The sequence below is a fragment of the Nycticebus coucang genome, chromosome 18 (genome assembly GCF_027406575.1).
Source record: "Nycticebus coucang isolate mNycCou1 chromosome 18, mNycCou1.pri, whole genome shotgun sequence".
Taxonomy (NCBI): domain Eukaryota; kingdom Metazoa; phylum Chordata; class Mammalia; order Primates; family Lorisidae; genus Nycticebus; species Nycticebus coucang.
In genome coordinates this window covers 69,499,900-69,510,628 of record NC_069797.1, presented here as the reverse complement: position 1 = coordinate 69,510,628, position 10,729 = coordinate 69,499,900, and positions in this window count along the sequence as shown.

Sequence of the window (10,729 nt, the reverse complement as noted above, 5' to 3'; positions counted from 1 at the left end):
ATATAGCTAAAGACATGATAGGGAAAAACTCCCCTAGAGCCCAGCAAGGAGAATCTCTCAGGACACAGGGTGTAGGGAACGTGGCTTCTAATATAACTATTTCTGGGAGAAGCACTACCAAGCAATTCTGGTTTGGCTAAAACTTCCAGGAAGGAACAACCTCTGATTCTCGAGAAGTAGTTTTTTCATTTTCTCGTAAGTAAAGCCAGTGTGTTTAGCAAAGGCATCTAGAACATCTATGCATTTCTTGTTGGGACATTTACCCTACTAGGATGTATGCCAGAAGACTGTACTCTGCTCTCAAAAAGAATGAGAACAAGAAATGACTAGCGTGTCCGAACAAGATGTGAAATCCCATCACTCTTGCCCCCTGAATACAGTCCAATGCCCCGAGATAAAGGAAATCCACTCTGTAATCTGATAGGCTTGTTAGGGGACAGCCTGCCAAGAACAACACCTTCTCTGCACATTGTGCCTGGGTCCAGGTGCATAAACTCCAACCTTATAAACTCGAGTACAAAGGAAAAAGGAAAAAAAAAACATGTGGCATTTGATACAAAGTGATAGACAATGCCAAGGATTATCTCAGAAAGGGAGCAGAAGAGTGCCCTTACACGCTTTGCACACACACATTATTGGAGTTCTGTTGGTCTGATTGCTCAGGTCAGAACACAAATATAGAATCCTAAAATTAGATGACTGTGATTGCCCTTCTCAGTCCTTCTCATTTCCCTGGTAACTCTTTGAAAAGAGTACCTTTGAATACCCAATGCCTATCATAATTCCATGCAATTGATGGTAGGTAAACATTTTTCAAATGAGAACAACCCATTTCTTTCATTCTTTCTGTCTGTCTTTTTCTTTCTTTCTTTCTTCCTTTCTTTCTTTCTTTCTTTCTTTCTTTCTTTCTTTCTTTCTTTCTTTCTTTCTTTCTTTCTTTCTTTCTTTCTCTCTCTCTCTCTCTTTCTTTCTTTGGACTTAATATTTAAAATTTAGGGTAAAGACTATATCAAGAAATAAAAAACTGCAACTACAAGTCTAAAAATAATTTACATATTGTAAGTATGGAAGTATATATACTTATGAGTATATTGTAAGTATTATGGTATGGAATTTCCTCAAATATTTAACAAATATAGGTTATTTTTAGAATTATATATATGTTAGACCTGTATGTATGTATATATTTTTAGACTTATATATGGTACCATATAACATATAAAGTGCTTTTGCATAAACTGTTTCTTTTTAAATCTTATAAGTTCTGTTTTTATTGTTATTTATTTATTTTTTTTTTTTGTGGAGACAGAGTCTCACTTTATGGCCCTCGGTAGAGTGCCATGGCCTCACATAGCTCACAGCAACCTCCAACTCCTGGGCTTAGCGATTCTCTTGCCTCAGCCTCCCGAGTAGCTGGGACTATAGGCACCCACCACAATGCCCGGCTATCTTTTGGTTGCAGTTTGGCCGGGGCCGGGTTTGAACCCACCACCCTCCCCGGTATATGGGGCCGGAGCCTTACCGACTGAGCCACAGGCGCCACCCTTTATTGTTACTTTATAATTAAAATCAAGGCTCAAAATCCTTAAGTAGCTTGTGGAAAGCACCTTTTCTTTAGCCATTTTTCTGAAGAAAAGGAGTCAGATTAACATTTCAGTAAGTGGGATTAAATACATTTTATACAGAAATTTAAAAAATAGAGGAGAAATCTCTGTTATACAAAACCTATGGGGAAAGGACTCCTTCGAGAATTTCTTAGAATTATAGATTTCCTTAGGCAAAAATAAACACTAATTCATATATATAATATATATACACACACGTGTTTATATGTGATTATATGTAACATAGAATCAAAAATTATGTATTTCTTCTTTCAAAAGTTCTGCTATCAATGATTTAACATAAAAAACATCAGTGGCCCGGAGGGCTGGGCTGGAAGGTAGGTAGAAAACTGGACAATAGTAATATGTGTTGAGCTCTCAGAGACCCCAAGATTTTGAAAATTACAGAGGAAGATTTTCGTCTCAGAATTAGAAAGTAAAATAAAGACAGGATGTGTCAAAGCAGAGATATGTTGAGTCTTAAATGATAAACATGTGTGTGGTGCCTGTGGCTCAAAGGAGTAGGGCGCCAGCCCCATATGCCAGCCAGAGGTGGTTGGTTCAAACCCAGCCCCGGCCAAAAACTGCAAAGAAAAAATGATAAACACGTGAATGGCATCTATATGATCTGAAGAGAAAACAGTGAACATACCTAAGGTCAAACTTAAAAAAAAAAAAATTGATCCAGAAATGTATTAAAGACTAAAGTCTTTAATGTAAAACTCAAAACTATAAAAATATCAGGAAAAAAAACCTCACAGGGAAATGTTTCACAATACTAAATTGCCCACAAATTTTTAAAATAAGACCTCAAAAGCAAAAAGAGACAAATAGGATTATATCAAACTAAAAAGCTTTTGCACAGCAAAGAAAACAATTAATAAAGAGATAACCTTGCACAGCAAGGGAGAAAATTTTTCCAAACTTTGCATCTGACAAGGGGTTAATATCTGTTTATATAAGGACCGTAAAGAACTGAATAGCAAAAGCTCCTCAAATATCTCATTTAAAAAATGGGCAAAAATCTTAATAGATATTTCTAAGAAGAAAACATACAAATGGCAAACAGGTGTATGAAAACATGCTCAACATCACTAATCCTGATGGGGAAAGGCAAATCAAGACCAACATGAGATACCACTTTGCCTCAGTTAAGATGTTATTATAAAAAGACAAAAGAAAACAAAGGGGGAGGGTGTGAAGAAAAGGCACCGGTTACTCACTCCTGGTGGGACTGTAAAGTTGGTTAACCATTACAGTAAACAGAAAGTTCCTCAAATATTTAAAAAGCAACTACCATATGATCAGCATATACACACCCACACACATACATATGTATATATAGGTGTGATGGAAAACTATTCAACCATCAAAAAAGAAGGGAATCATGTCATTTGCAGCAAGCAATATGGAAGAATCCGGAGGCCATCACGGTAAGTAAAATAAGCTGGGCACAGAAGGACAAGCACCACACAATCTCACTCTTAGGTGGAATCTAAAAAAGGTTGTTTAAATGCTATCATAGAAGCAGAATAGAACAGCAGTTACCAGAGATGGGTAAAAAGTTACAGTTACACCGGACGCCTAAGTACTAGGCCTTTTGCACAGAGGGGTGACTATGGTGAACAGTAGGTATTGTATTTTATGAAATAGCTAAAACAGGGGCTTTTGAATATTCTCACCAAAAAGAAATAAGAAACACACGAAATGACAGATCAACTAACTACCCTGCTTTGATCGTTATACAACACATATATGTATTAAACATTAAATTATAATTATAGGGTATCAGTTAAAAAAACATAAAGATCCTGAAATTTAAGAAATGATAGAATAGAAACCCTAGAAAAGGAAGACTTAATTTGTCATAACAAAAATTGATCAGGGGTTTCTTGGGGCCCAGGGTGGTGCTGAAAGGGGAGGATTTTCTGAAATAAGGTACAAAATAAACTTAGAAGGTGACAGCGATGATTGTGGCAATGGTTATAAGAGTGTATACATTTATTGAAAGTCATAGAAACATATTTAAATAAGTGTTTTATTGTATGTAAATTAAAAGACAATAAATGTAAAAAGACACAGACCAAAGAGATAAATTTCCAGACCCCTGCAACTTTACTTCGGAAGGGCCCATTATATTCCCTTTTATAAGTAAAGAATATTTTAATTAAAAGGGGACAGAGGATGACAACATTAGCTGGCCTTGGATGTTACTGAAAGAAGAGTCCCACAGGCTAACATGGACAGTGCTTAGTTCAGGGGTAAGGGGCCCTATCGGACGACTCAACGTGACCATTTCCAGTGGAGTCCCAGCCCCAGTGGACTTAGATGCGGGATGTCTCCGTTTGCTAACACCCCCAAATTAATTCCCGTGACTTCTCCTTGCTGTGATCTTAGGCAACATGTAAAATTCACAGAAAGGGAACATCCCCAGACTAGAGTCCTCAAGTGTTTGCCTCCCTCAGCAATCATAGTTCTCATTATAGACGAACAGCCCACGCCTGTCTCCTAAGGCTGGGGAAGTTGACTTGTAATGTCTTGGTGGATCAGACTTCCAAGCCTGTGAGACTGAGGCTATGCCCTGCATTACTGTAATTAGACTTTACTACCTGCGCATCTGAGTGGTAGGGTCATTCTATAAAAGAAAAAGAAATTTGTGCAGGTATAAAGCTGGCCATTTCTGAGAATGAGGGTACAGCTAACTGCAGGATGGTTTGTTTTACTCAACAGTTTAATGGGTTTCAGGAAGTAAACAGAGTAAATTTGGCTGAGTACTCTTAGGGGGGAGAGACAGAAGGAGGAAATCCCCATAGAAATATGACCTGCCAGATAAGTTTCATGTTTCCCACGAGTGGTGTGCTGAGATCGCCTCCCACATCTTGCATATTAAGTTTTCTATAAAGCCAACATTGCTTAATAATGGATTTTTATATTATTTTGGGGGGAAAAAACTCAAAAGGGAATTGAGTTCTCATTAAGAGTTGATGTGGAACCAAAAAAAAAAAAAACTGACAACAACAAAAACAAAACAGAAAAATAGAACAAAACCCAGGAAACACACATTTGAACTCAGAGCCAGGCAGAGGACACAGCTGAAATTTAAAGTTGCGTTTGAGGAAACAACTTTTGTGGTTGGTTTACACCTGTAGATACAAAGGTCTGGAAATTCTAAATTCATTACAATGAAATTTTCCTTCCTTAAACAGCCAAGGAACTTCTTCAGTCTCTTTCTCTTTTGGCTTTTTCTTTCTTTCTTTTTTTTTTTCTTTGAATGCAAGCAGCTGGTTTCAGTAGGCATTTAAGCCACATGGCCAGTCTAGTTTTACAAATGGCACTAGCTGAGCCAGCCACATTTTTTACCTGCAGGCTGCCAGCTCTCCAGAAAAAGAAAATACTTTCATGTTTTTATTCAGATAAAGGACTTATTTGCCTTATAGGAGGTCTTAGTCTAGGGCTCTCACACATAGTCATCCATCTCAAGAGAACAGATAAGTTATATTCATTAACAAAAATTCTTTTACATCAGACACACCCCCTACCTTTGCATTTCCCTTTTTAAATAAATTATTCATTGCACATAACTTCATGCAAATCCGTAGCAGGAAGCAGCAACCTAAGTGCATGTCAAATCACGCCAAGGAGGAGGTTCAGGAGTATCTGGTTTCATTAGGGGATACTAGCAAAAAGAGGTTTCTTTTCCTTCTCAAAAACTTAACCCAGCAGCCCACCAGGAGGCACAGGGAACTCAAGCAGACTGACCAGGTTCTGAACATTTTTCCCCAGGTGACTATGGTAATGTAGCACCCTTGAGGTATTCTCCTGACCTCACCCACGGTGAAAGAAGCTGTTTGTTGCAGGTAGCAACAGGAGTTTTTGGAAACGAATTTTTTTTTTTTTTTTTTTTGGGCCTACACTAATTGCTCTTTTGGCATTCTCCCGTCCACTTCTTTTTATTATCCTGCAAAATGATCATAAACCTATAGGATGTTTGAAGGCAGAAAAATTTCTGTAGACCCCAGTTGAAAATCTGATTTTAAAAAATATGTATATGGCCCTTGTTCTAAAAGACTTTACATGTAGATGTCAAGTGTAAACCAGGGAAAGACAGGAATGCAGAAAAATGCCTCACTCCCCAATGTTGGTAAACCTGGGTTTCACTTCCACTAACTCTCCAATGGAGATTTCTCCTGGAATAGTTCAAATGTCCTGAAATGGAAGACAGAGACGAGCTGTAGAACCAAGCAAAAAGCACATACTGTATTTAAAATTGAACACATCTTTTTATATAATTACATCCTTGTGCACTTTTTTATTTTTGGTTCTTGAACAAAGTCACTCAGATGAAATTCAAGTCTGTGCAGGAGAAGGTGCTTCTTCTAGTTTCTATGGCAACTCTGGGGCATCTTGTTCAGCTGCCTCATTGATGGAGTGTGCCTGGGTGATGCTGCTGCAACTTCCAGCTGATCTGGGAATAGGCAAAGAGCAGTGCTTTGCTGGCCTATGGCCACCTTAGGATAGGAATGAAGAAAACCTCTGGCATGTTGATTCAGCATACCCCCTTGTGTTATGAATGGTTGCCACGAGTATTTTGATAGGGATGTGCGTACACTCACCTTTGAAATTTCTCTGTTGGTAAGTAATCGGTTTTTATAAGTTTCTCATGCAGGCATCTATATATTTTGACGAAAAAACTCCTACATGCCATTTGGTGAGATACTCTCTTTGCTTATCAAATCAAATAAAAAATTGTTTAATTGGGATTCTAGGGGTAAAGCTGTACTGGCAAAAAAAAATTGAAAACCCAAAGCTAAACACAATGATAAAGTATGACATTTGAGTCCTTGGTTTGTTAGACTTGAGCAAACCCAATTGCTTGTCCAAAGGATGCCTTTAGGCTCATGGGTCAAGATTGGGAAGGTGCTGGGGCAGCTAATAAGCAAAATCTGGGATCAGAGCAGTTATTTAGCACAAGGAAGAGAAGGAAAAGTTCTATGGGACCAAAGTTCTTACCAAATCAACTTAAAATTTAAGAATAAACACAGGTTTGGCTCAGTGCCCATAGGTCAGTGAGTAGGGTGCTAGCCACATACACCAAAGCTGGTGGTTCGAGCCTGGCCCAGGCTTCCTAAACAATGACACTTGCAACAAAAAAATAGCCAGGCCTTGTGGCAGGCGCCCGTAGTCCCAGGTACTTGGGAGGCTGAGGCAAGAGAATCGCTTAAGCCCAAGAGTTTGAGGTTGCTGTGAGCTGCGATGCCACAGCACTCTACTGAGAGTGACATAGTGAGACTCTGTCTCAAATAAATAAATAAATATGGATTTTAGGTTGAACATTAAATTAAGTAACCATTCTTTAAGATCAAATAGCTGCATTGTAATTTTATTGAGTTGCTCTGAGTGGGACTAATAATGGCAGCAATTAAGGCAGTGTCAAATGCGTAATAGAGGCTTAAAACTATGTGGTAAGAAGAAAGGAAAGAGGAGGAAAGGAAGGAGAGAGGGTGGAAGAAAAAGAAGGACGGAAAGAAGGAAGGAAGGGAGCGGGGGAGGGATGGAGGGAGGGAAATGCATGCTATTTACTTTGAAATGTCTCTGGCACTTGAGGCACTGCATATGTAATTTCCTTAGATTTACCTAAACCAAGAAATTGTCATAAGACTTTTGCCTTATAATTCCCAAACTTTCACACCAGTAGGAGCTTGGGTAGGTACACATATTTGTTGTCACAAAGCATACTCTATCAAAACTGAACCAAATACGCACAAATTTTTAATTTTTCCTTGAAGGGAATGATCGACCCATTAGTAAATGCTAAAGGGTTTACAAATTCTGATTTTAAGATCTTACGAGCTTGAGAAAATATGCTTGTCTCACCAAACTTAACACATTAGTATCAATATATCCAGATAATATTTATCTGGAATTGGAGGGTAAAAATCAAAAGCCAAAATTGGAATTGCCATTCATGAATTAGAAGACAGAGAGATGAGAAAGAGAGACACAGAGAGATGAGAAAGAGAAATTTTTAAGCCAAGTAAGTTTATTTAAAGACATATGAAATGTCTTTCAAAGTCATCATATCAGAGGTTGCTTACTTAATCCAACTCTGCTCTCTTGAGGTAGCACATTCTGTAATACCTCCTGAGTCATTCTCAGCCAAATCGGAACCATAACAATTAAACAACCAAAGCACCACATCACATGCTCTTTACGGTCATACACTGGCTGTTTTGTACAATATGATATTTGTGATCTTAACTATCTATACTATCTATCGTTGTCACTTAAATGTGGTTCTTCTTGATTCTGGATTTTCTAAAATTAAAATTTAATCAAAAACATACAAACATTTGCCACAGTTAAAATATTCAAATGATATGCTCTTAAAATGATTCTCACTAGGGTGCTGTAAAAAACATCAAATCTATAGTTACATCCCTGAAAAAATGTTTAATCTACCAAATGAAGATCTCTGTATACTTAAGGCAGGAACCATATGGTTTAGTGAGTAATTACCATAGTCAGTAATTAGTAGTTATTGTTGTATATAAACTTTGTATACCTAGAACTCCATTATTTTTCTTAGTTTTAAGACAAAATAAATATACCACCATACCCATCGTTTTCCAAACCATGATCTCCTAAAGCCTAACTCCATCTAGAAAACTTTTGAGTATCCAGTACCATGTAATAATTCCTCAACAAATATTTGGTTGAATTGAATAGAATTTTCTAGAACTCAAACCCCTTCACAGTCTCAGCCTCTCAGAATAAAATTTCAAACCTAAAATTAAAAAAAAATCTCTGAAATTAAGTACAGTGAACATAAAGCCCAATCCCATCTTTTACTGTCTCATTTGGACCTTTTGGTATTTGGGTATTAATCATACAGGATTCTCTGATAATCCTATCCAATCATGGATATTACATGTGATACAATTTACACATGCTATGTTATTATATCATATTTGATAAAATAATCTTTATCATAATGGATTGGTCTGAGTTCCTCAACACAGACAATCAGAAACAAAATCCTACAGAATCCTGGGGCTCCTCTGGCAATGGACAAAACAGTCACTGATACTTTCATGAGAAACAAGACAAGCTACTGACAAGCATATTCTACCTGGAGTCCCACAGGAAAATGTTAAATAATATATATCATCCTTTGATAAAGGCAGGGAATTCTTTAACATTTTAGAAAATCATTCCTCCAAAACAATGAATTCCCTAGAGGTCACAAATTGCAGTTATTCGGAGAGAACCACATATGTGTACTTGTTCACCATCGTTAGTCCCAATATTTAGTAATGCTCCATACATCAAATCTGGCTCACCTTGTTCAATTTTTTCCCTTGCTGCTTGGGAAGGCTAAAGCTTGGAGGTCTTAGCTGGCCGTCACCCAAGAGTATCCAAGTAGAAGAAGGGCTCTGAAGCTCTATCTCTGCCTTTTCTTTGTGTGTATATATATATATATTTATATATATATATTCAATTAAAATCAAAATACAGGTGAGTCCTATATAGATAGCATTCAACACACTGTCTTTACTATCACAGACACTGTTTTAATCGTCCCAATTACTCAGAGGATCGTGTTACCACTTTGGCTGACTACCTGGGTAGAAGGTGGGGCACGGCTGTGGCAGGATGTTTGTCGTTGGGTTAGTAATGGAGCACTGCGGTTTTGCCTGGAGACAGACCTTAGCAATTCCCAGTTAATTGTAATTAATCTGAAGTTTGAAATTTACCCAAATCCCACTATCAGGGCTTGTAATTATTCTATCCCTTGTGATGTGTTCCCTCTCTGCAAACACTAAATGAGAAATTGGGGCACATGTTATGAATGAGACTAGAAGCCTGCGTTAATCCTGTGCAGATAAAAAGGATGTGTTTTCATCCCTGAGAAGGATAAAAGCTGAGATGCGGAAAGTTTTAGAGTAAATGGTGAAGGTTTTACCAAGAATATCTCCAACAGAAAAGTCTCGGAGCGAAGTGACAAAAAGCACAGCCTCGTTCCGAATGGCCTCAGTTTAAATCTCAGCACTCATCCCTACAAGCTGTGCCTACAAGCTGTGTGTACTTAGACAAGGTGCCTGACCTCTCTGGACCTTAGTTCCCAAGTTTCTTAAATAAAGATAACAATGAGCTTATCCCAGAGGGTTGCTGTTAAGATTAAATTCTTTAATATTCGTGAAGAACTCAAAACTCTCTTTGAAACATAATAAAGGCCATGAGTATTTTGTTAAAGAGAAAAATATTAAGGAGCAACCTGTATTTCAGTGTGAAAATTTCCTCAGTGTTTACAACGTGGAGAAACAGTTCAGTAATTCCAAATTTGCTAGAGAAAGGGGTGCTTTCTTTGACACCCCATGTCTTTCCTAACTTTGGTGTCCTGAAACAACAGGTAGCTGATGGGATTAGACAAGGTTTGGGGAAAGATAAAACCTGAATTCAACCATTATTTCGTTAATTCATTAGCTTTAAAATTCAAACTCAGTGTGTTCATTTATGATAGGGCTCCACCAATAATAGGCCACTAGCCAAATTGCCTATGGCTGTAAGTGAAGTTTTACAGAAACGTAGCTTGTTTTTCACATTGTCTGGGGTGATTTTGCGTTAGGAGAGTGGAATTACTTCCCTGAGACAATGACTCTCCTAAAGCCAAAATTATTTACTACCTGGCTCTTTATGGAACCCGTTGATCAAGTTCTGATCTATAAAACTAGAATAATAATATCCCTCTTTGTTGTTTTTTTCTTTGTGTGTGTGTGTGTGTGAGAATGAGATAAAATATTATATAAAGCAAGAACTCAAAACATAGTTGAGACTTGATAAAAAGTACATATTATCATTAAACAAAACCAAAATTTTGTTTTTTGTTAATATTTTGTTAGTTTTCTTTGCTTATTTTTGGTCTTTTTTATCCTTTCTCTACCTACGCCATTCCGTCCAAAAACAAAATATGAGCTTGACTTCCTCTAACTTGGATTAAACTAATCTGCCACCCAGGGCACCTGTCTGTTTAGGCAATTTCTATGGTTCTATTCATCCAGCTCTCTGGGGTTTGCGTTCTATTGTTTGGGAACATTTGTTCTATATCTCAGTGTTTCTACAGTCAT